This window comes from Mesoplodon mirus (genome assembly GCF_964341445.2).
Source record: "Mesoplodon mirus genome assembly, chromosome: 14".
Lineage (NCBI taxonomy): Eukaryota > Metazoa > Chordata > Mammalia > Artiodactyla > Ziphiidae > Mesoplodon > Mesoplodon mirus.
This window is the reverse complement of record NC_138990.1, coordinates 62,946,637-62,971,099: the sequence shown is the minus strand read 5'-3', so window position 1 is coordinate 62,971,099 and position 24,463 is coordinate 62,946,637. Positions and strand designations below refer to the sequence as shown.

The 24,463-nt window shown below is 38.3% G+C and overlaps 1 protein-coding gene across 4 annotated transcripts in view; it reads right to left on the bottom strand.

Annotated features, from left to right (window-relative positions):
- Positions 1–24,262, bottom strand: part of SOCS5 (suppressor of cytokine signaling 5) — a 58,906-nt gene extending 34,644 nt beyond the window's left edge. The window contains exons 1-2 of one of the 4 annotated variants that reach the window (XM_082642831.1): positions 23,882–24,262; positions 10,701–10,750 (exon numbers count right to left, since the gene is read on the bottom strand). The gene's annotated coding sequence lies outside the window, so the exon portion shown is untranslated. Of the gene's footprint in view, positions 1–10,700; positions 10,751–23,547; positions 23,752–23,881 lie in introns of those variants that run through there. The other 3 variants (XM_082642830.1, XM_082642832.1, XM_082642829.1) reach the window with 3 other exon arrangements.
- Positions 24,263–24,463: the final 201 nt, after the last annotated feature.

Sequence of the window (24,463 nt, the reverse complement as noted above, 5' to 3'; positions counted from 1 at the left end):
CCTTCACACTACACCTCAATGGGGAAAGGTTATGTGGACTATTTTGTGGGTATTCAAAATGATGCCTACCCAGAATTCTACTTCTAAAATTTACTCTATAGACATACAGGTGGGAGTGTGTGCACACAAATATACACGTATAAACTTGCATGTTGGTGTGCAATAGACAAAAAGTAAAAACAATTTATACGGCCATTAATAGTAACAGCCACACAATGAGATTTTAAAACTTCATATACTTCTACATATATCTTTATTTTACAACAAGCATGTACTAATTTTTATAATTAATCTAATACTTTAAAAGACTTTTAAAAAGTCTCAGCAAAGAAACAGAACCAAATGTAAATTTTAGATATAAAAAGTACAGCTGAAGTAATTCACTGGATGAGCTCAATAAGCAAAATGGAGATGACAAAGTCAGTGAACTTGAAGACAGATGGATAGAAATTATCAAGTCTGAAAAACAAGGAGAAAAAAAAATGAACAAAGCCTCAAGGACCTCTGGGATACCAAAAGGTCTAACACTGGAGTCACTGGCATCCTAAAAGGAAAGTGAAAGAGTGCAGTGCAGAAAAGTATTTGAGGAAATAATGGCTGAAAACTTACCAAACTTGGTAAAAGACACAATGTATATATAGATTTGAGAAGTTCAGAGAACCCAAACAGAATAAACCCCTAAGAAATCCATGCCCATATATGTGGAACCTAGACAAATGGTACAGATGAACCAGTTTGCAGGGCAGAAATAGAGACACACTGACCGCCTGGAGGGGTGGGATGGGGAGGGTGGGAGGGAGGGAGATGCATGACGGAGGGGATGTGGGAACAGATGTATATGTATGACTGATTCACTTTGTTATAAAGCAGAAACTAATAAAAAAAAAAAGAAAAGAAAATAGAAACTAGATACAGCCAGGCATTGGCAAATATTCTTCCATATTATTGTTAAGAAATTAAAATAACTGCCTCTTCATGGTGAAAAAAAAAAAAAAAGAAATAGAGACACAGATGTAGAGAACAAACGTATGGACACTAAGGGGCGAAAAGTGGCGGGGGTGGTGGGGGGTGGTGGGATGAATTGGAAGATTGGGATTGACATATATACACTAATATGTATAAAATAGATGACGAATAAGAACCTACTGTATAAAAAAATAAGTAAAATAAAATTCAAAAAAAAAAAGAAATCCATGCCCAGACACATAAAAGTCAAACTGATAAAAACTAAAAACAAAGAAAAAATTTGAAAGTAGACAGAAAAAGAAAAGTGATTCAGTGTTTATAAGGGAAGAGCAATTTGAATGGATGTGAATTTCTCACCAGGAACCATTAAGTTCAGAAGGAAATGGCATATTTTCAGAAGACTGAAAGAAGAGAACCATCAACACAGAATCTCTATATCCAGTGAAAATATCCTCCAGGAATGAAGGCAAAATAAAGACACTCTCAGGTGAAGGTAAAACCAAGAAAATTCACTACAAGCAAATCAGCTCTAACAGAATTACTAAACGGCAGAAGGGATATGATGCCAAGGGAAAAATGGAATGAAAAAGAATTATGAAAAAGAAGAATTAATAACCATATGGGTAAATACAATAAACTATTTTTCTATTCTTGAATTCTTGAAAATGTTTGGTGGTTAAAAGTAAAAGCTGTAACACTGTCTGATGGAGTTTTCTCTGTATGTAGACATTATATGACAACACAACAAAAAAAGAGGGGGGTAAAGAGATATATAGTATTAAGATTTCTACATCCCACTTAAGTGGGAAAATATTTATCCTAAGTAGATTATAAGAATTTAGATATGTATATTACAATCCCTAGAGCAACCACACACACCCACACCAACACCAGATTGAGATATAGTAAAAAAATAAAATAAAAAAAAAATAATAATAAACTTAAATGGAACTCCAAAAGCTGTTCAAATAACCAAAAAGAAGGCAGAAAGGGGAAAAAGAGAATAAAAACCAAAAAGAACAAACAGAGAGCAAACAATAAAATGGTAGCACTCAATCCAAATATATAAACAGTTACATTAAATGTAAAGTACCTAAACATACGAATTAAAAGACAAAGATTATGAAAATGGATTAAAAAAATAAGACCAGGGGCTTCCCTGGTGGCGCAGTGGTTGAGGGTCCGCCTGCCAATGCAGGGGACGCGGGTTTGTGCCCGGGTCTGGGAAGATCTCACATGCCGCAGAGCGGCTGGGCCCGTGAGCCATGGCCGCTAAGCCTGCGCGTCCGGAGCCTGTGCTCCACAACGGGAGGGCCCAACAACAGTGAGAGGCCCGCGTACCGCAAAAAAAAAAAAAAAAAAAAAAAAATAAGATCCAATTACATGCCACTTACAAGAAATTTATTTCAACTATGATAATATAAGTAGGTTAGAAGTAAAAGGATGGGGAAAGATATATCATAGAAATACTAATCAAGAGAAAGGTGGAGTAGCTATATTAATACCAAATAAAGTAAACTTCAAAGCAAAGAAAATTACCAGGCATAAAAAGTGACATTATATGATGATAAAAGGGTCAATTCACCAAGAAGATTATAATAATCCTAAATGTGTGTGCACCTAACAGAGCTTCAAAATACATGAAGTGAAATCTGACAGAACTGGAAGGAAAAATACAGAAATCTCTAACTATAGCTGGAGACTTCAACATGCTTATCTCAGTAATCTATCTAATTAGCACGCAAAAAATCAACAAGGATAGAGAACTGAACAAAACTGTCAACCAACTGGATCTAACTGACATTTGTAGAACACTCCACCCAACAACCTTCTCTTCAAGTCCACAGAGAATGTTCATCAAGGCAGACCTTATCCTGGGTCATAAAACAATCTTAGCAAATTTAAAAGAACTTAAGTAACAAAATATGTTCTCTGACCACAATGAATTTAAGCTAGAAATCAATAACAGAAAGATAACAGAAAAATCTCTAAAAATTGGGAAATTAAATGATGCCCTTACAAATAATCGACAGGTCAGAGAGGAAATCTCAAGGAAAATTAGAAAATATTTTTAATTGAAAGAAAATTAAAACACATCAGAATTTGTACAATGCAGTTAGCAATGCTCAGGGGACAATTTATAGCATTAAATGCTTACATTTTCAAAGAAGAAAATTCTCAAATCAATAATCTTAAGTGTCCACCTTAAATTAGAAAAAAAGAAGAGCAAAGTAAACCCAAATCAAGTAGAAGGAAGGACATGCTTACAGCTAACATCATACTTAATGGTGAAAGACTGAATACATTCCCCCTATGATTGGGAACAAGTCAGTGATACCTACTCTCACCACTTCTATTCAACACTGTATTCAAAGTCCTAGCAAATATGAGAAGGCAAGGGGGAAAAAAAAACATACAGATTACAAAGAAAAAAATAAGTCCTATTTGCAGACAACATGATTGTCTACATAAAAATCTCAAAGAATCTACACAAAATCTCCCAGAACTAGTAAGTAAAATTACAAAGTCATAAAGTATAAGGTCAACACACAAAAATCAATCACGTATATAATACTAGCAATGAAAAAGTGGAAACCAAAATTTTTAAATATCATTATAATAGCTCCGCAAAATTTGAAATACAGAGGTATAAATCTAATAGAACAGGTAAAAGAGCTGTATGTCAAAGCTACACCACTATTGGGCCTCCCTGGTGGCGCAGTGGTTGAGAGTCCGCCTGCCGATGCAGGGGATACGGGTTCGTGCCCCGGTCTGGGAGGATCCCATATGCCGCGGAGCGGCTGGGCCCATGAGCCATGGCTGCTGGGCCTGCGCATCCGGAGCCTGTGCTCCGCAACGGGAGAGGCCACAACAGTGAGAGGCCCGCATACCGCAAAAAGAAAAAAAAAAAAAAAAAAAAAAAAAAAAAAAGCTACACCACTATTAAAGAAATCAAAGAAGATCTAAATAAATGGAAAGCTGTATCACATTCATGAATTGGAAGCTCAGCATAGTAAAGGTGTCAATTCTTCCCATTTAATCTGTAGATAAACACAGTTCTGATCAAACTGCCACCCCCCAGGATATTTTTTGTATATACAGACAAATTTGTTCTAAAAACAACAGCAAAGGAACTAAAAAAGCCAAACAATTCTTAAAAAGAATAAAAATGAAAGAATCATACTAATTGATGTTAAAACTTACTCTAAAGCTACAGTAATTAAGAGGGTACAGTATTGGGTTAAACAACAGACACATAAATCAATGGACTATAGTTGAGAAACAGATCCACACAAATATGTTAACTGATTTTGGACAAAGATGTCTGCAAAGGCAATTTAACGGAAGAAGGATAGTCTTTTCCAAAAATAGTGTTGTAACAACTGGACATCCATAGGCAAAAATATAACCTAAACCTCACAACTTATACAGAAATTAACTAAAAATGGATCACAGATCTTAATGTAAAATACAAAGCTATAAAACTTTTAGAATCTACAGGATAAAACTGTAGTGACATGGGTTAGGCAAAGTTTTACACATGACACCAAAAGCATGATCCATAAAAGAAAAAAAATTATAAATTGGACTTCAAAATTAAAAACTTTTGCTTTGTGAAAGACACTGTCAAGAAAATGAATACCAAGCTACAAGACTGGGAGAAAATATTTACAAATGGCATATGTGACAGAGGATTTGAATTCTGAATATGTAAAGAACTCTCAAAGCTCAACAGTAAGAAAACATAGAGCCCAATTAAAAACTGGGTAAAAGACTTGAACAAAAAGTGCACCAAAGAGCTAGATGGAGGGCAACTGACTACATTAAAAGGTGGTCAATATTTTTAGCTATTAGGGAAATCTAAATTAAAGGCATAACGATATTATAACAGCTAAAATTGTTTTTTAAAAGTGTAACGCCAAATGCTGGAGAAGATGCAGAGCAACTACAACTTGCATACATTCTAAGTAGGAAGGCAAAATGGGACATAAATTATGAAAAAGTTTGGCAAGTTCCTTATGAAGTTAAATATACACTTACCATATGACCCAGCAATCCCACTCCTTGGTATTTATCTTACAGAAATGAAAATCTGTGCTCACACAAAAACCTGTACATACGTGTTTATAACAGTTCTTTCATAATCGCCCCAAACTGAAAATAACCCAAATGTTTTTCAATAGGTGAACAGATAATCAAACTGTAGTAGAGTTTATCAATGGAATACTACTGAGCAACAAAACAGAATTATTGATATATGCAATAGCTTGGATGAATTTCAAGAGTATTACTGCAAATATAAGAATCCAGTCTCAAAAGTATACATACTGTATATGATTCCATTTATATGACCATCAGTGACTGTCCAGGGTTAAGAGGGGATAGCCAGGGGTTTGGGGTGTGATACAAAAGGACAGCATGAGGGAGTTCTGGGGCATGATGGAACTGTTTTGTATCCTGACTGTGGTGGTGGTTACATGGATCTATATACGAGGTAAAATTTAAATAACCATATGCCCTCCCCACCAAAAAAGTCAATTTTACTGTATGTTAATCAAAGGTTTTTAAAGCTTTTAAAAATACGTAGAGACTTCCCTGGTGGCGCAGTGGTTAAGAATCCGCCTGCCAATGCAGGGGACATGGGTTTGAGCCCTGGTCCGGGAAGATCCCACATGCTGCAGAGCAACTAAGCCCGTGCACCACAACTACTGAGCCCACGTGCTGCAACTACTGAAGTCCGCGTGCCTAGAGCCCGTGCTCCGCAACAAGAAAAACCACTGTAACGAAGAGTAGCCCCTGCTCGCCACAACTAGAGAAAGCTTGCATGCAGCAACAAAGATCCAGCACAGTCAAAAAAAAAAAAACCAAAAATTGTTCTGAGTATGAAAACTTGTTTAAAAAGAAATACGTAGTATAAATTATCCTAGAACTTTCTAGTTATTTACAAATTAAGGCTCAAAATAAATGGGAACACCAGTGAAATGGGAGCATGCAGAGACAGCAGACAGGAGACTTAAATTTTAAAAAATTATACAAAGATACAAGTATAAATTCTAGACTCAGAAACAATTACATCCCTCAACCAACCATAGAGGTTGTTAACACCTAGTAACAACTAGTAACAACTAAAGGTAAATATTTAACATCATCATGTAAGAAAGATAATTTGAGACAAAACAAATAATATCAAGTCAAAAGAAAGATTCCACATTCATACTAGATATTCATTTGGTCCTTGAAATAAAAATGACATTATTATCCATTATTAGTATGGTATGTCCCTTATTTTTTCTAATAGCAATTATAGATTTACAACGGTTTATCCAGATTTTTCTCATCTGATTCTCCTTGATATAAAAAACATACACTTTTAAGAATGCTGACAGGATGGATAAAGAAAAGATGAGATATATAAAAACAGAGTAGAATGGTGATTGCCAGGGGCCTGGGGGTGGGGGAAATAGGGAGATGTTGGTCAAAGGGCACAAACTTTCAGTTATAAGATGAATAATTTATGGGGATCTAATGTATGGCATGGTGACTACAGTTAATACTACTGTATCGTATACTTGAAATCTGCAAAAAGGGTAGATCCTGAATGTTTTCAGCCCCCCCGCAAAAGAGGGTAACTATGTGAGATGATGCATATATAAATTAGCTTGATTGCAGTAATCATTTCACAATGTATATCAAATCATATCGTCACACTGTATCCCTTAAATATAATTTTTACTTACCAATTATACCTCAATAAAGCTGGGCGGGGGGAAAGACTGCTGACTGGGACCATGTGCTAAGACTGGTCATAACTGCATCCCTCTGTAAACCATCCTAAGGAGGCATGAAATTTTTTTTTTCTTCTCAAGAAATAAACCCATAGCAAATTAGTCCACCAAAACACAGAGAGGATTATAATTCAAGACAGCTATTCTCTATAACCATATATATTTTTTGATGGCTGCCAAAGAAGTTAGATCTTAGACTGTGATTTTAAAAAACAAAAACACACCAGATGACCACAAGTCATTTATTTAAATAAGTGACCAACCTCGCCGTCCCTAGCTTTCCCTAGATCCTAAAGCATTTGAAGTTAGTTATCTGTGAGAGCACTCAATTTCTTTCAAATGACAACAGCACTTTTATAACTCTTTTCAATCTTAAATATTCTGAGATTACAAGCTTTAAGTAGCAAATCCAGATTCTCCTCTTGTTGAAAGTATGTTAAAATGTAAAGTCTGGTGCAATTAAAAAATTGATAACAAATATTTACTTATTGATCAACAATTTACTGAATGCTTAAAATATTCCAAGCCCTAAGGGTCACAGGAAAGAGATCAAAATGGTATAGGTCCACAAGGATTTAGCTGAGGACATAATACACACCCATGAGATAATGAGAAACCAGAACTGTAAATAAGAAAGTACTACGTAGGACAATTAGAGAATAACATCTAAACAGATGTCAAAATATTCTTTAACAAGTCTCCCATATAAGTCAAACAGTAATTCAGAAGAGAAAAAAAAAAATTCATCTGATGTAAAGAGGACAGGGATATGGCAAAAAGAAGAGTGTGCTGGAGTCTAGAGACCTGTCTCAGCTCTGCCATTAAAAACTCCCAGGTAGGGACTTCACTGGTGGCGCAGTGGTTAAGAATCCGCCTGCCAATGCAGGGGACATGGGTTCGAGCCCTGGTCTGGGAAGATCCCACATGCCACGGAGCAACTAAGCCCATGTGCCACAACTACTGATGCCTGCACGCCTAGATCCCATGCTCTACAACAAGAGAAGCCACCACGATGAGAAGCCCGTGCACTGCAATGAAGAGTAGCCCCTGCTCGACACAACTAGAGAAAGCCCACGTGCAGCACGAAGACCCAACGTAGCCAAAAATAAATAAAATAAATTAAAAATAAAAAACCTCCCAGGTAAGTCCCAACTGCTCCATAGTGCCTAGTTAGTAGACGTGGTACCTGACACAAAAAGGACATTTGTTCATTCACTCTGATTTGGATTTGGCTAAGCAACGAAGGAGGGGCAAGCAGGGCCTCCTTCTAGAAGGGACTCACTTAGGATGTCTGCCACTCAGGACTATGGCAAGCTCACTGCTTGAATTCAATACCGCCTTCTCACAACCATGTGAAAGAAAGGATGCTGACATCCAAAAGAAGGAGCTGGCCGCTCTCCTTGCCTCCTCCAGAGTACAAACTCTTATATCAAGGGCCTCACTGTCCTGGGCCCAGCTGCACTGGCACCTCACAGTCCCAGGACCCGCTATGATGCATCAGCTGTCTGGCTTAGTTTCAGGCTGGTTCTCTGGGCCTCAGTAAGCTCATCTGAAGGAAAGGGAAAGGGATTTGGTCCTTCACAACATTACAATCTATGAATATAATAAATTAGAAATATTAACTACAGAGCACGAACGTTACTAAGTTGTCAGCAACGGGTAAAAACAGCTTATTAGTTATCTGGAATTTACTTGTTTTGCAAGAAATAGCAAGCTGTTTTACAAATGTCAAATTGGAAAAGCAAACACTAACGAATTCCTTAAAAGAATGATTCTTACCTTAGTCTCAAAATATTAAACTGGCTAGATCTCACAGTGAAACATAACCTATGCAAAGATTCATTACAGTTCTTCACTAGATTAAGTTAAACTTTATCACTCAGAACAACAATATTCTTGTAAATCAAGTAGTGTTGGTACCTCAACACCACTTAGCCCAGTAGAGTTCCCAGCAACGCCTGCACAGGGAAAGAAAAGAACAGGAGTGCCTTTCTTAACCCCCAGACCTCAAATCTAGAAGTAGAAGACAACAAATCATCTGAACAATGACTGAATGGCAACTGTCTGAGAGGCACTAGGTTAGTCACTTTTCATAGATTATCTTATTTAGTTCTCACAACAAGCCTAGGAAGTAGCTAGTTATTATCACAATTTTAATGATGAGACGATTGAGACTCAGGAGGTTAAAAAATTTGCCCACAGCTATAGAGCCCTTCACAAAGACTAAAAATAAGGTAATCGAAGAAGAATGTACTGCCTTGGGCCTTCAGGAAAACACAGTCTGATTATTGGACCCCAACTGTCCACATCCCTTTGGTAGATGTAGCCCTACAATGAAGATGTAGCTATCAAAATTTATGGCTTGTTATTATTTCTTAATGTAAATTAAGAAATTAACTTTGTTTCCCCTATGAGTCTTCAGTAAATTTGCTTAGCATGAAATCAGTTCCCCTGACCAAAATGAGTTTTCTGGATCTGTAACTGCTGAGGTATAGACACTAAACTATTCAAGTTAAGGTCATTCTCTGAGGTCTGGTATAAATCATACCTCCCTGGAGGACATGTCTATTTCTTTATTCATTAACCACAACATTCCTTTGCTCTTCTTTAGAATATTAACTTTCTCCATTGGATTTCTAACAGGTTCAATATATAGCAAAAAATGTGAAGCTGAGTCACTAGAGTGAGTTCCTGAAGAGCACCAGGTCCATATGCCTAAGATGCTAGGGATTGAGACAGCAAATGTGATATTTTATTAAGAAAACTAAAGACTACGACTTCTTTCTTTAACATAAGGGCATCCGCATCTGCAAGGAGGTGGGCAGTAACACTAGCTGAGAAAGCAAGACAAAAACTTAGAAAAACAGCTCTGGAAAAAAATGGAAAAGGGAAAGAAAGCAATATTAAATCTCTTCAAGTGTACAAAGCAGTGCTTGATAGAAACCCACAATTTTAAACTGTGAAACATGGGAGATTGCCTTAAATTAGAAAAAGTTTAGGATATATATTACGTATACAGTATAAGAATAAATGCCTGTTTCACTAAATCTATACAGATAAAGTTCAAGCTAAAGTACCTGCAAAAGTGGAGGAGGCATGATTAAGATGAGAAAAACTACAATCACTTAAATCCTTCTTCCCTCATCCTCCCAATCATTCAATTTATCAGAATTTTAAAAATTAAGTTTTTTGTATGATTTTTAACATAGTACATGCTTATTGTAGAAAAATATTAAACAGTATATAATTGAAAAATAACCCACAATTTAACTACTCAAAGTCAGCATATTTTATTTTACATCCTATTTTTTAAATAAATATATCCTTTTTAAGATACTCCAAAATATCATCTAACTTTTTTCATTTACTATATTTGAATATTTTCTTATACCTTACACCCTTAAACGTCTTAAAGCTCATGATTTTTATCACCTGCCAATTATTTTTATTAGTAGTATACTAAACAAAATATTTAAAAAACAATTTATAATGTTTTTATGGTATTTGGTTATATGGCTGTATCATAATTTAATCATTTAACAGGCTTCTAATTTTTAAACATTATAAATAGCACTGAAATGAATAACACACACACACACTCATGTGTACACATAATGTACACATCTCTTATTTGCTTATAATAAATTCCTAAAAATGGAATTTGGGGCAAAGGATGTGAACATTTTTAAGGATTCTGAATATTGCCAAATTGCCATTGTAATGGACTGAATGTTTGTATCTCCCCAAAATTCATATATTGAAATCTAATCCCCAATGTGATGGTATTTGGAAGTGGGGCCTTTGGGAGGTAATTAGACCACGAGGATGGAGCCCTCATAAATGGGATTAGGGCCCTTATAAGAAGCAGTCAGAGAGCTAGCTAGCTCTCTTTCTGCCATTTGAGGATACAAGAAGTCTGCAGTCTGCAACCCTGATGAGGGCACTCACCAGAACCCAGCCATGCTGGCATCCCAATCTCGAACTTCAAGGCTCCAGAACTGTAAGAAATAAATTGTTGTTTATAAGCCACCTGTTGTTTATAATACCATAAGTTTATGGTATTTTGTTATAGCAGCTTGAGCTAAAATAGCCATTTAGAAATTTGTACCAATTTTTTCTCCTACCAACAGCAGGTATTTGCCAACATGTGATTCTTTTTTATATGAGAGACCTATTGAAGCATGCCAACTATGACATAATGATTCTAACCTTTTAGCCTTTTTCCACAATCTTATTTCATAACCTTAGAGAAAAATCTTTTAGGAAATATCTCTTGTAGTAAATAAATATTTATCTGTGGTTGAACCATTTTTCCAGTGTTGCTTCTGTTTAATAAATTTACCCCTTTCATTAAATTTAAGTGCTTTTAATTAAAAATAGCATGAACTGCATAAATCCATTTTAAAAATAAATTATTCTTCTATGTGCGATTTGCAATATGAGATCTGAAATGATAAAGGTAACCATGGTAAACTCTGGGTTTTGGGATATTTGAGCTTTCTTTCTTTCTTTCTTTTGAACTTCCTTCTTTGTAGCTCTCTGTATGGCTTGCAAATTAAAATATGAGCTGGCATTATTTTTTTAATGAAGCCATACTCTAAAAGGTATGATATACTGTACCAAAAATTTTTAAAGTTTTTAGGGAATTCCCCAGCGGTCCAGTGGTTAGGACTCTGCACTTTCACTGCCGAGGGCCTGGGTTCGATCCCTGGTCAGGAACTAAGATCCCACAAGCCGTGAGGCAAAAAAGTTTTTAAAAAGAAGAAAAATTAAAATGAAATTCTACACTTCCATTTCCAGTTATGACCTCCTGATATGAAAGGCAGTCCTATGTTGACTGTTGTCCAACATCTGAAAATAATACTTTATACATATTGCCCATCAAACGGGGCAATATATATTAAGTATAATTTTCAGATGCTGGACAACAGGCAGCATAGGACTGTGATTTCTGAGAGAAGGGAAACAAAGACTCACGAACACCCTGGCTTTCTGCTTGTGCCACAGGGAAGGGGAACCCCCAAAGAACACAGATATTTCACTGAGTTGAGAAAATTAGAGCTCCAAGTCTGAGGCTACTGAAGGTATGGAATTTAAGGAGCAGAACACAAGAAAGAAGGGAGCTGTGGAGAGAAAAAGTTTCAAAAACCTGTAGAGAGATCTCCTAATCCTTTGCCTAGGAACTAAGCTGAATATGCACAAGGCAAAACTGCATGAGGTGAGTCAAAGAACAAAATCTGGGGAAAGAACAACTATGGAGCATGAGCTGAACAACTACCTGGGAGTTGTTCAAATTCCTGGCAGCTAGAGTAGAGAGACCTCAATGAACATGACATGCATTTGATAGAGATCTCAGAAAGGCCATGTCTTGGTATTAGGGCTAATCTAGTCCTAGAATAAATAAAATTGCTGAAAACCAAAGATAAAGAGAAAATCTTTAAAGCAGCCAGAGGAGGGGGGAAAGACGTATTACATCAAGTGAACAATGGTAAGAATGGCTACTAACTTCTCATCAGAAACAACTTAAACGAGAGAATATTGAAATGATGACTTTAAAGTGCTACAAGGAAAAAAAAAAAAAAAAAAAAGAGCTGCCAACTTAAATTTTACATCCAGCATAAATACCCTTCAAAAATGAAGGCAAAAGGGACCAACAAAGTCCAGAATTGTCCTCCTGACACAAACAAGTAGAAAACAAGACAAAACATAAAACAATTATTTTCAGACATATTTCCATACTGCCTGTTATAGGTAACAGGCAGTATGGAAATATGATCTCTGAAAAAAGGGAAAGAAACGAGGTGAACTCAAAGATCGCCCCACCTTTCTGTTTGGAACTACAACAAAAGGAGGGGGAACCCAAACAGAGCCAACGGTCTCACTGAGTTGAGGTGACAGAGCTCAGAATTTGTGGAGTCTGAGACGACTAGAATTTGCACGGCATATTACCATAAAGGAAGAAACTAAACAGAAACACTCAACAATCTACAGAAGAGGTCTCCCTGAGTTTCTGGCTAAACACCAATCTGCGTATGTGTGTTATGTAAATCTATGAGGCTAGACAAAGAAAAACTTCAAGAAAATAACAAATACCAGGGAGCTCTAAGCCTAACAACTTCCAGAGTTCATACAGGGCCAGGATCATTCAGTTTCCACCAGCTGGGATGAATAAACCTTGATGAACACATGGGGCAATCAAGTGAGACACAAGAAGGGGCATGCCTCAGTAATGGGCCCAAACTAGCCCTAAACTGAAAGCCATTCTAGAACCGCCCAAAACCAAAACCCAAAAAACCCTGAAAACAAAACTCAAAAGATCAATCTGATCCACAAAGCAACTGCCTGCCAGAATAAAACTTAATACTCAAGAAAGAAAGACAAAAAAAAAAAAAAAAATCAAGGCAAATATTCAACACCATAACCCCAAAAGAAATTACCAGATGTATGAAAAAATAAGAAATGGTAACCTATAATCAGGATCCAGGAGTGGTAGGGATAAAGAGAATTTTAATACAAGGACTTCAAAATAGCTATTAGAAAAGAGTTCAAAGGCTTAAAGGAAAACATGGACATAATGAAAAAAAGAAAAATCTTAACAGAGAAGTGGAAGTTATTTTTTTTAATCAATGGTAATTCTAGAACTAAAAACAAAAAAACAAAAAAACACCTGATATAAAAATTTAACTTGATGGGTATAACAGCATATTAGACAAAGGAGAATTTTTTTAAATTAGTGTGTTTGAAGACTGGGAAACAAACTTTTCACGTTGAAAGAAAAGAAAAACGGATTAGAAGAAAAATGGAGAGAACTTCAGTGACCTGTGAACTAATATTAAGTGGCTGAATGAACATACGCAGGACTGGAGTCTGAGGAGAAAAATACTCGGGAATTCAAAAATTTGAAGTTAGATGGCTAAAAATTTTACAAGTATGATGAAAACAATACACCCACAGATCTAAGAAGCTCAATAAACCACAAGAATAAACACAAATAAAACCATACCAAGGAGCATCATAATAAAGTTGCTGAAAACCAGTGATAAAGAGAAAAATCATAAAAGCAGCCAAAGGGAAAACACATATTACATATGGGGAAACAAATATAAAAATCACCACAGAGTTCTTGTCAGAAGCTATGCAAATGAGAAGATGGAGAATAACATTTTAAGGTGCTCAAAAGTGGGGAAAAAACCTGAAAACCTAGAATTCTGTAACTACTAAAAATAACTTCCAAAACTGAAGGCAAAATGAGGGACAAAGTGGGGAGAGAGGGAAAGAGAGAAAAAGCTGCACTAAAGAAATATAAAAGGAAGTTTTTCAAGCAAAAGGAATATGATATTAGACACAAAATTGAATCTACACAAAGAAATGAAGATCTAAAGAAGTGATTAAAATGAGACAAATAAGAAAGACATTTTTCTCATTTTTAATTGTTCTAAAAGGTAACTGCCTGACAAAAGCAAAAAGATCAGCAACAGGGTTAAAACACACATATCAAAATGTATGACAAAAAAGCACAAAAGATGGGAAGGAGAAATTGTAACATGTACAATTCTTGCATTACTCATGAAGTGGTATAATATTATTTGATGGCAGACTGTTATTAATTAACTAGAAGGACTACCACTAAAAAATTTTTTAAGAGAAATATGTTATAAACCAACAGAAAAAATAAAATGGAACCATAAAGAATAATCCATCCAAAAGAAGACAAGGAAACCAAGGAAAAAAGAACAAATAGTAAACAAATAGTAAGATAGTACATTTTAATCCAACCTTAATTACATTAAGTGTAAATGGTCTAAGCTAGTGGTAGGCAACCTTTTTCTATAAAGAACCAGAAAATATTTCACGCTTTGGTCTCTGTCCCAGCTACTTAACCTTGCCACCTGTAGCACAAAACAGTCTTAGACCTATTCTTTTAAAAACTGAACCCTTAATTAAGAACCTTTCCACAAAGAAAACTCCAGGTCCAGATGGCTTCATTGGTGAAGTCTACAAACATTTAAGGAAGAACATCAATTGCACCCAAACTCCTCCCTAAAAGAAAGGAAGAGGGAACACTGCTGGTAGGAGTGTAAAATGGTGAACCCACCTTGGAAATTGTTCTGTTAATTTCTCATGTTAAACACACCTATCCCATATACCCAGCAATTCCACTTCTAGGTATTCACCCACAAGTAAAGAATACATGTGTCACAAAAAGCCTATACAGGAATGATCATAGCAGCTTTCCTCATAACAGTTGAAAACTAGAACAACCCTTTCCACAATAATAATAAACAAACTATAGTATATCCATACAATGGAACACTAGTCAGCAACTGAAAGGAACTAAACACTGTTACATGTAACATGGATGAATCTATATTTCAAACAAGAGCTTCATATAATTTTTATGCCCAGGAAAGTTTGAGAACTACGGGTATAGAAGTACATAATAAGAAAACAGAAAGAGAAAATATAAGGGATTTGGGTGGTATATAAATTAATCAGTACCATATACATCATAACCTATATATAACAGTTGTCATCTTCCATAATTGCTTAATTGCTATTTAAATCATGTTACAATACTCTTCTGTTCAGATTCTGTTTTCTACTATGTGTTCAAGGAGTACTAACTCCAAATTTTAGTCTTCAATCATTTAACAACTCTAATTTCTCATTAACTCCATCCCAAACCATGCATTTTAGATAAAGAGTCCTGTTCGCCAGTTCCTTTGTTTTTTCTTAATGTTCTACTTCCTTGGTACATACTGTTTTCCCTCCCTCTTTAATAATGTTATTGTTACCTTTTGCTGCACAGCCTTGTCTTTCTACCTCCTTTAAAACTGAACCAAAAACTCATCTTTTCCACTAAGTGCTAAACCACCTCAGATTCTTTCCAAATTCCCTCAGCACTTGAAGACCTTGCTCCCAATAGATGTATTTATTTTACTGAATTTGGACATCACTTCTTAATGACTCACCAACTCCATCCCCTGGCTTAGGGAGTAGAACCTTTGGGGGAGAACTGAAAAGATTACAGTCCCCTTCAAGGTTCTTTCTCTTGTGCTGTTTTTACTTTTCTTTCCTGGAGTGCCATTTTATTTGCCAGAGCCTTGAGCTCCATAGGGCTGTAGGAGTAGGAGAGAAAGAGAGGCAAAGAGATGGTTGAATAGGGCTGATCTGGGCTAGATTTTAAAGAAGGTGAAAAAACCCTTCAGGCTTCAAAATCTGTTCAGACTACCTCACCAGCTCAAGGAAGCAAAGAGAATTCCAAAAAGAGACTAAAGTGAAGAATAAGGAAGTGCATTTGTCTACAAATTCCCTGTTATGCTGATGGCCAGACAGGATGTGGTACACTATTTCAAGGACACAAATATTTCTGGCAGCAAATACTTCTATATATTCTTTATAAAGCTACGCGGTGGGGGTTTGACTGGAGGTGGGCAAAATTTAAAATACATATTTTAAAACGTCTACACTCTCGAACTTAGGGCCAGCACTGGCAGTTACTTTTTGTTCTGCATGCATTATTATTTAGGAATTATGGTCATTACTTGTCTAATTTCAAAACTTTCAACTATAAACGTTATGCCTTCCAAATCACATCTATAAACTTAACCATGTTCCTGAGCTAGACCCGTTATTTCCAACTGATATCTTGTTATTACTTATCTAAAAAGTGTAACTACTTATCTGAAAGCAAACTCAGTATTCCCCTTCTCTCAAACTTGCACATATTATTCTCCTGCCAAGTCAGGAACCTTAGACTCGTCTTCAACTTCTATCACCTCCAAACACTAACCCAAGTCTGGAGGACTTAAACTCCTAAATATCTCTGAAATCAGTGGTCTCGTTTCTATCCCTACTACAAATTCCTTAATTCAGACCATCATAATCTCGTTCCTGAACTAGGGCAGAGCCTTAAATGGCATCCTTGACTGTGATTTGCCTACCAGAGGCCACAGAAAATGCCTCATTCACTCATCCTGCCATACATATTCCTTGGTGAATAAATGTCTCAATTCTGTCCCTCCAGCCTGTACTCTTCATTACAGCTATAATCAGTTTTTAATGGACCAAACTATTGGTATCACTTCCTCATCTATAAAACAAAATAAAAATACTAACTCCGTGCTTCCCTGGTGGCGCAGTGGTTGAGAGTCTGCCTGCCGATGCAGGGGACACGGGTTCGTGCCCCGGTCTGGGAAGATCCCACATGCTGCGGAGCGGCTGGGCCCGTGAGCCATGGCCGCTGAGCCTGCGCGTCCAGAGCCTGTGCTCCGCAACGGGAGAGGCCACAACAGTAAGAGGCCCGCGTACCGCAAAAAACAAAAACAAAAACAAAAAACTAACTCCTACTATATGGCATTTTGTTCCCATTCTACCTTGGTTCTAGTCTGATTTCCTAATTTTCTTTTGCACTCATTTTGACAGATCAAACTTCACCCTTTTCCTTAAACACACTATGCCCTTTTATTTTCAATAAATCTAGAATAAACAGTAACTCAGTGCAGCTTATTTTATTTTTATGAGCACCCTTATACAATTTAAAGCCATTAGCTAAACCTATACAGAAGTGAGGAAACAATCAGACAATACAGCCAATTCTCAATTAGCCTATTTTCATAGCCTTGTTAACATGGTCAGTGTAGACTAAACGGAGAAGTGAATAAAATGTTTCAACTACCTGCTGAGCTTTTTCCTTACCATAAATTAATGTTAAAAGTCTTCAGTTACAGACTTATAACCCTCCTTTTGATCGACAGGCACAAAGAGAACTACAACTCAATCTTCTTCACATCTATTCACTTCCTTTCTTTCATCTTTTAACACCTCCCTTCTCCACTTCTGCTGTTTCTCCTCTTGTACTTTTCTCTTCCTGCTACCTAAGTTTTCACAGCATCCTCTATGTCCATCCTTCACAAGAATATCAGTATTCCTCTATCCCTCTTACTGGTAGAACACTTAAAAACTTACAAAGCACTTTCACATTTACTTGGTTCTTAGAACCTCATTTTTGGGGGATTCCAAAATCAACAAATACAAAATATGTGTAACAGTTTCTATACAATACGTTACCCTTATAAGTAAAATATAAAATATTTTCTTATATTTTAACTCACATTTGAAGAAATTACAGTTCAAAAAAATACAGCTCAGTGATTCATCTAACACACTGGTACTTCCTCTGCTTACAACTCTACAACCTCTCCTCACCTGCTCATCTCTTAAGACACAGCTCAGGCCTTCCCTACTCCCAGAGCAAGAACGTTAAGCCTGTTTCAATGCTATCCTAATGTTTTCACACCAGTCTTTCAGACCAGTAGAAGAACCCAGGTCGCTGGACGCCTACTCTGTAGGCTTTTCCACCAAAAACTATTTTCTTTGTTAATGTTACCCTTATTAATGCGCACTAATGATCCAGCATTTTATAAAGGCAACAGGAGAAACATTTTATGGGCAGCCCGAACTGCAGATAAGACTGTCCACCAAAACATCCCTAGATTTCCTTAACAATCAAGAATTTAAGGAATGTCTCTAAATCCTCTCAAAATATCTAGATACTACCTCTTGTGGTAATGACATCCAAAGTTGCCACAGCAAAGAAGTAAAACAACATTTCATAAACTCTAAATTAAACAATTACAAGTTTTAAAAGCTGCCTCCTAATATCCCGGAAATGTTTAGGGTTAACAACTAAAAGACCAGGGCCCTAGTCCCAATTGTACCACATATTGGCCAACTTGGGAAAGTCACTTAACCTCCCTGAATCAAATTTCCTCTTTGATAAAACTGGATAATGCCACCCACCTTTCAGAACTGTTAAGAGAATTAAATCAAAGAATGATTGCAAATCACTTGGCCTGGAACATAACAGTCAAAAAATGGTAACCCCTTTTATAATTATTTTCATGTACAACATCATTCTTGTTTTCAGAACCATGTCCCACAACACTCAACATGTTCTTCCTCGGACTTTGTAGCCAGCCAGTAACTACAATAAATGCCTTCAAGGAAGTTATCTCCAGGACTTCTGATCCCCTTCCTGGGTCACAACTCAGCCTCTAAATATAATTTAGACTATCTCACTCTCTAACATCTCTAACTCTCACTCTCTAACATCTACATTGAAGCTAAGAAAGTAGTTTGCATGGTCTGTATCTACTCAGTCCATGTACCCATGAATTTTCAATACGACTAACAGGCAATTCATAAGCCATAATTATTTTTTTAACATCTTTATTGGAATATAATTGCTTTACAATGGTGTGTTACTTTCTGCTTTGTAACAAAGTGAATCAGCTATACATATACATATATCCCCATATCTCCTCCCTCTTGCATCTTCCTCCCTCCCACCCTCCCTATCCCACCCCTCTAGGTGGTCACAAAGCACTGAGCTGATCTCCCTGTGCTATGCGGCTGCTTCCCACTAGCTATCTGTTTTACATTTGGTGGTGTATATATGTCCATGCCACTCTCTCTCTTTGTCCCAGCTTACCCTTCCCCCTCCCCGTGTCCTCAAGTCCATTTTCTATGTCTGCGTCTTCATTCCTGTCCTGCCCCTAGGTTCTTCAGAACCATTTTTTTTAGACTCCATATATATGTGTTTATTATTTTTACATATATAAAGAAAATCAACTTAATGAAAAACTGAGCAATGCTTGGTTGTTTTTTATTATAGCATGGTATTTACGGTATTTTTTGAAACCATATTTAATTAAATATTTTATTCACGTAATCAGATTATGCAATAGACGTGAAGAAAAGGTCTGCATGTCTAAGTTCTACAAAATCCCTAAAAGCATGTCATGAGGCCAAAAACGGCCAACAACTTGTAATAATTTCATAATCTTTATTAAAACTATTTATCTGAAGAAGATTAGGAGCTGGTCACTCTCAAACATTAAAATTCTGTATCAATGAAAGAAAAAAAATGACTGGAAGCTTTGGATGGCTCCATGTAACTCTCTTAGCCCTGATGGTTAGCATTACTTCAGAGTAAAGGGATGTATTTATCATCTGAAGTACCACCAACAGAACGCCTGCCTGAGATCTAAAACAAAATAGGAAAAATCAACTACTGGCATAATAAAGATGCTTTTGAGCTATAACCTGTTTCTGATTTTAATCTCAAACCTGTAAAATGGGCTCAATTCAATGAAACTCTAAAAATAAGGGTAATTTTTAAATATTATGTGATATACATTTTAAAAATAACTGAAATTAATGTTTAAAAAAAGAGGTCTAAAAAAAAGTAAGCTCACGTGTGACAGCTGGTAAGAAGCTACGTGGAGGTACAGATGGTAAAGATGTTGTGAGAAGGAAAGACCACAAACATGTGGGAGAATAAAAGTTAAGAGGACTGTAAACGGAAGACGAGCTGCTATAAAATCAACTGCAGAACCTGATAAGGAAGAACTCCAGAATATCCAGGAGAAGAAATCCACCACTGTCACCATAAAGCACATTTGCTAAACCACATGTTCTTGAGACTAACTAGGCCTGGACTATAGCAAATCAAAAAGAACGAAACGTTACAAAATTGGAGCTAAGCAAATTTTATCACTAAAACCTAACAGTTTAATGAATGAAGTCATCAAAATATTCATTTAACAGAAAACAAGGTTCAGTGATTTTCTCAAGGTTCCATTGGGAGAAGGGGGTTGCAAATAATAATAGACCTTATAAAGCCCTGGTTTCCTCAGCTAAGTTTAACCAGTAGGACTCCAGAACTCACTGTATTTTCAGTAGAATATCTGCAAATCAATTACTAACATTTTAATTCTAGAATAATGAAACTGCAACAGGGTCTCCCAATGACATTCAGAAAAACAGTCACCTTCACTCTAACTTGATAGGTACACCTAATTCAAGGTCCAAGGTGAACAGAGTAAGGACTAAAAAAAAAAAATAAATGAGGGCATCATTTGCACTAAGTGCCCCTTAAAGCAGACTGTTACTTATCAAATAAATATGATAAATACTGATCATGTATTTATCTGGAATTTTCTGTAGCCACAAAGTGACTTCGTTAACAGCAAGGAAACAAATGAGCATACAAGTACCTGAACATACCTAATGAACATTACAAATAATATCTAATATTTGTTGCACCCTTTCTCTGTGCTAAGGAAACACTTTGAATCCTCACCAATACCCTATTGAGGTGGGTACTTTTACTAACCTCACTTTACATGTGAGGAAACCTAGGTACATAATGGTTAAATAACTTGCCAAGGATCATAACGTTAATTATACAAATCCAGTCACAACTATGATCAAAATCATGTTTTCATAAGTATTATGTAATTCTACTACTGCTCTTTGCAAAGGTATCAAAATCCATTTTAACATAACAAAACCCCCACACTTCCTTAAAGTAATCATTTTTTGTATAATTTATCTTGAAAATACTAGAGCCTTTTGAATTCTGAGAAATTTTTAAGCAATTAATGTTTAGCATAAAAGTTAAAGCACACTAGCCTACTCCAAGAAGTTCATCTAATACTTCAGTCTAGATGACAGTTTGTCTTTCCCAGTGAGGGGAACATCAGCACTTCCACTAACACTGCAGCATACTGTTTGACACTTTGCAACAAAAGGTCATCTTGTTCTGTGTCACTTCATGCATAAAAGTAGTCAACCCAAACTGCCCCACCCTTAGAAGGGAGCACCATCACCCATAATCCTAAAACCACTTACAGTTGACACTAGAATGCTTTAGAAACAAACAATGTGAATGTCATAAAGTAGAAAAACCCTGGACTACAGTTCAGAGACCTGCCCACCAATCCTGGCTCATCTCTAGCTAGAATTTTAGTCCCTTCCACTGGTCTGGGTCTCGGTCTCCTGATCTGCAACATAATCATATCCATGGTCTACTCTTCCAGCTCTAAAAGAAATGTGACTCATACACATACATCTTTTTTCCAAGCTTCCCATTCTCATTCTGTTTAGTTATTACCACTACTTTGCAGGCATTAAGGGTTATTTTTCCTTAGTTTTACAATGGGAGAAAACAGCCCATTCTAAACAAAGGTGACCACTGGTTTGCCATAGATGAGTCTGAAGGTGCATAATGTAAAAGCTATTATAATGTTAAAAGGTGTTAGGTTTCAATATTTTAGGCTACTATTTTGTGTGCCAGTACATTTTCCCTAAAGACGGATAGTAAAATTCAAGGACAATAGGGAGAAAAAATTTAATTATCCATTATTTATTCAATAACTAAGAAGGTGCCAACTGAATATATTAACACCTTTTTGCAGAAATGTTTTCTCTGATGAATTACATTTTACAGCAAAGGGAAAATATAATCTACAAAATTTTCTCATACATGTTTAAGTGCTCCCTTTAAAAAAAAAGCTTTTATTTTGTAAATTGTGAGGAATTAGTAAGATAACATATATGATTAAGAAAAGATTAAAAAGCTAGCTGTGCACTTCTTAGGTTCCTCTTCTCAGTGACATGAAGAACCTCCGTGGGCTGCCACAGAGGTGGATTCTGTGGACCAACCCTGGTATACATTTTCTATGTTCTTAACTCTCAAGAGCGTTATGCAAATACAAGATTATTAAAATTAAACTAAGCATCTGACGTTAAGATTCCCAAATTTGCCTACTGCTTTCTAGAGCTGCTAGCCTACCAACATCTTCCCAGTCCAACACTTAAAAAAGTTAAAATTGCATGACCTTGTAAAGAAACAATTAAAAGCAAGGGAAAGAAAGCATGTGAATTACTTATTAATCTTCTAGAATAAAAGCCAGTAGCAAACTGTAATAATGGAGTCCAGTCTAAATGTTAAGTTGGAAGTAAGCTACTGCTATGGATGGAGAGACCTGAAGAAAGGATCTTCAGCAGATGGAGAAGCTGCTACAAGAATTTCAAGGTGCAGTTTGAGAATTTCCAGCAAAACTAGTAACTGGTAAAACACCATCGAACGCATACATACCTTTTAAAATAAAAGATAACTGCCAAGGTCCACCTTTTGGTTGGAATGCCGAAAGAAAATGTGAGAAATCACCTCGTGATTCCAATACCCCGACCTCTCAAAGTTCAGAACCAAGCAAGTTGTGTGCTTAAACTGTTTCTGAGCATCCTTTTTTAAATGCAACTCCCTCTCCAGAAAGTCACTTCGCTTCAGCTGCTTGAATCCCCAAATCCCAGCACCAAAGAATGTTAGGACCCCAAGTAGTTGCAGAGGGTCTTCCAGCGCCCGCCTGCGCATCCCTTTCCACCTCGGGTTAAACTCCGGAGGTGCTCCAGTCACTTCCCCCATCCAAGCTCCCCAGTTCCCTCTCTCATCTCCGGATGAACCTATCTTGTCGTCGACCTTGAGGACCCCCGGATCGGAGCCTTAGAGCCCCAAGTGACTTGGCGGGTGCCCCCTCCCCTGCAGCGCGCGCAAATACACCCCCATCTCCGGTGACCTCCCCCCCGATTCACCACGACCCAGATCACGAACGCCCTCCGGCTAGCCCGGAGCGACCCCCTTCCTCTTAGGGGCCCTACGTTCCTCCAACCAGAAAAACAATTCAACGAAATGCATCAAGAGCCCACTGAGCGCAAGCTCCCACTACGCGCCGCACGGTCTGCACGGGGCTCGCGGCCCGGGTCCGCCGTTCCCCGCCCGTCGTCCTTTTCTCGGCCAGAGGGCCGGCGCTGCCTCCGCCCGGGGTGTGGAGGCGCCGGCCGGAGGCGGACTGCGCCGGGCGCGAGCACCGGGGGCCGGAGATGCGGCCGCTAACGGCTGTGCGGGGGCCAGGGAGCATTCAAGGGCCGGGCCACCGGGGACACTCACCGGTCCGGGCGCGCGGGGCGGCCTCATCCAGGGGCACCTGCGGCCAGGCAGGACGGGCCCGGACGGCGTAGTCACCGAGAGGGCGAGTCCGCCCGCCCGCCGGTCCCGTCCCGTTCCCTCCGACTGCCCGAACGGGCGCAGTCTCGCTTCCTCCGGACGGAGTCCGGAGACCCCAGCTCCGCCGGATGCCCCCGCCAAGCCCCCACCCCTTTCCCCGGCCACCTCCCCCTCTTCACCCTTTTCCCCTCCCCCCTCCCCCCAACCCCCACCAGAATGGAAAATACCTCCCGGGGCGGGGGGCGGCGGGGGCACGCCTCTCTGAAGGGCAGCCTACCGTGACCAATAGCAGGCGGAGCTCTGGAGGGGCGGGATTCCTAACGGCCAATCCGAAGGCGTGTAGGTGAAGGCCGAAGGAGGGAGGCAGGGAGCGAGAGCGGGGAGGCCCGGGAGTCAGGGAGGTCCGGCCGCTCGGGTGCGCGCTGTGCGCGGCTGCCATTTTGGAGTCGGGCCGCTGCGACGGCGGCCGGGTCCGGCCCGGGGGAAAGGGAGGAGCCAGTCAGGTGGGAGAGAGGGGGTCACGTGGTCTTGAGAGGCGGGATAAGGCGGGCTGCGGCCGGAGGGGAGGGGTTGGCGGCGACGAGTCACGGGGGCTGAAGAGGGTCACGTGGTCGGAGAAGGTCCAGAGGTGGGCTTGGGGGCGGAAGGTCAACCTTGAGGTGGGAGAAGCCGGAAAGCTTTGTGCCTGGTTTCAACTCTTTTAGGGAAAAGGAAAGGAAAACTGTTGAATGGAGGGCGTGAGTGCCCGGTCGGAAAATGTGAATGAGTCTCCCTAGCTCCCTCCAGCAAGGAGCCTCCCTGTTACTAAATTCCAAGATCCACGGGAACCAGGGCACTTCGTTTAATTCAAGCATTCCCA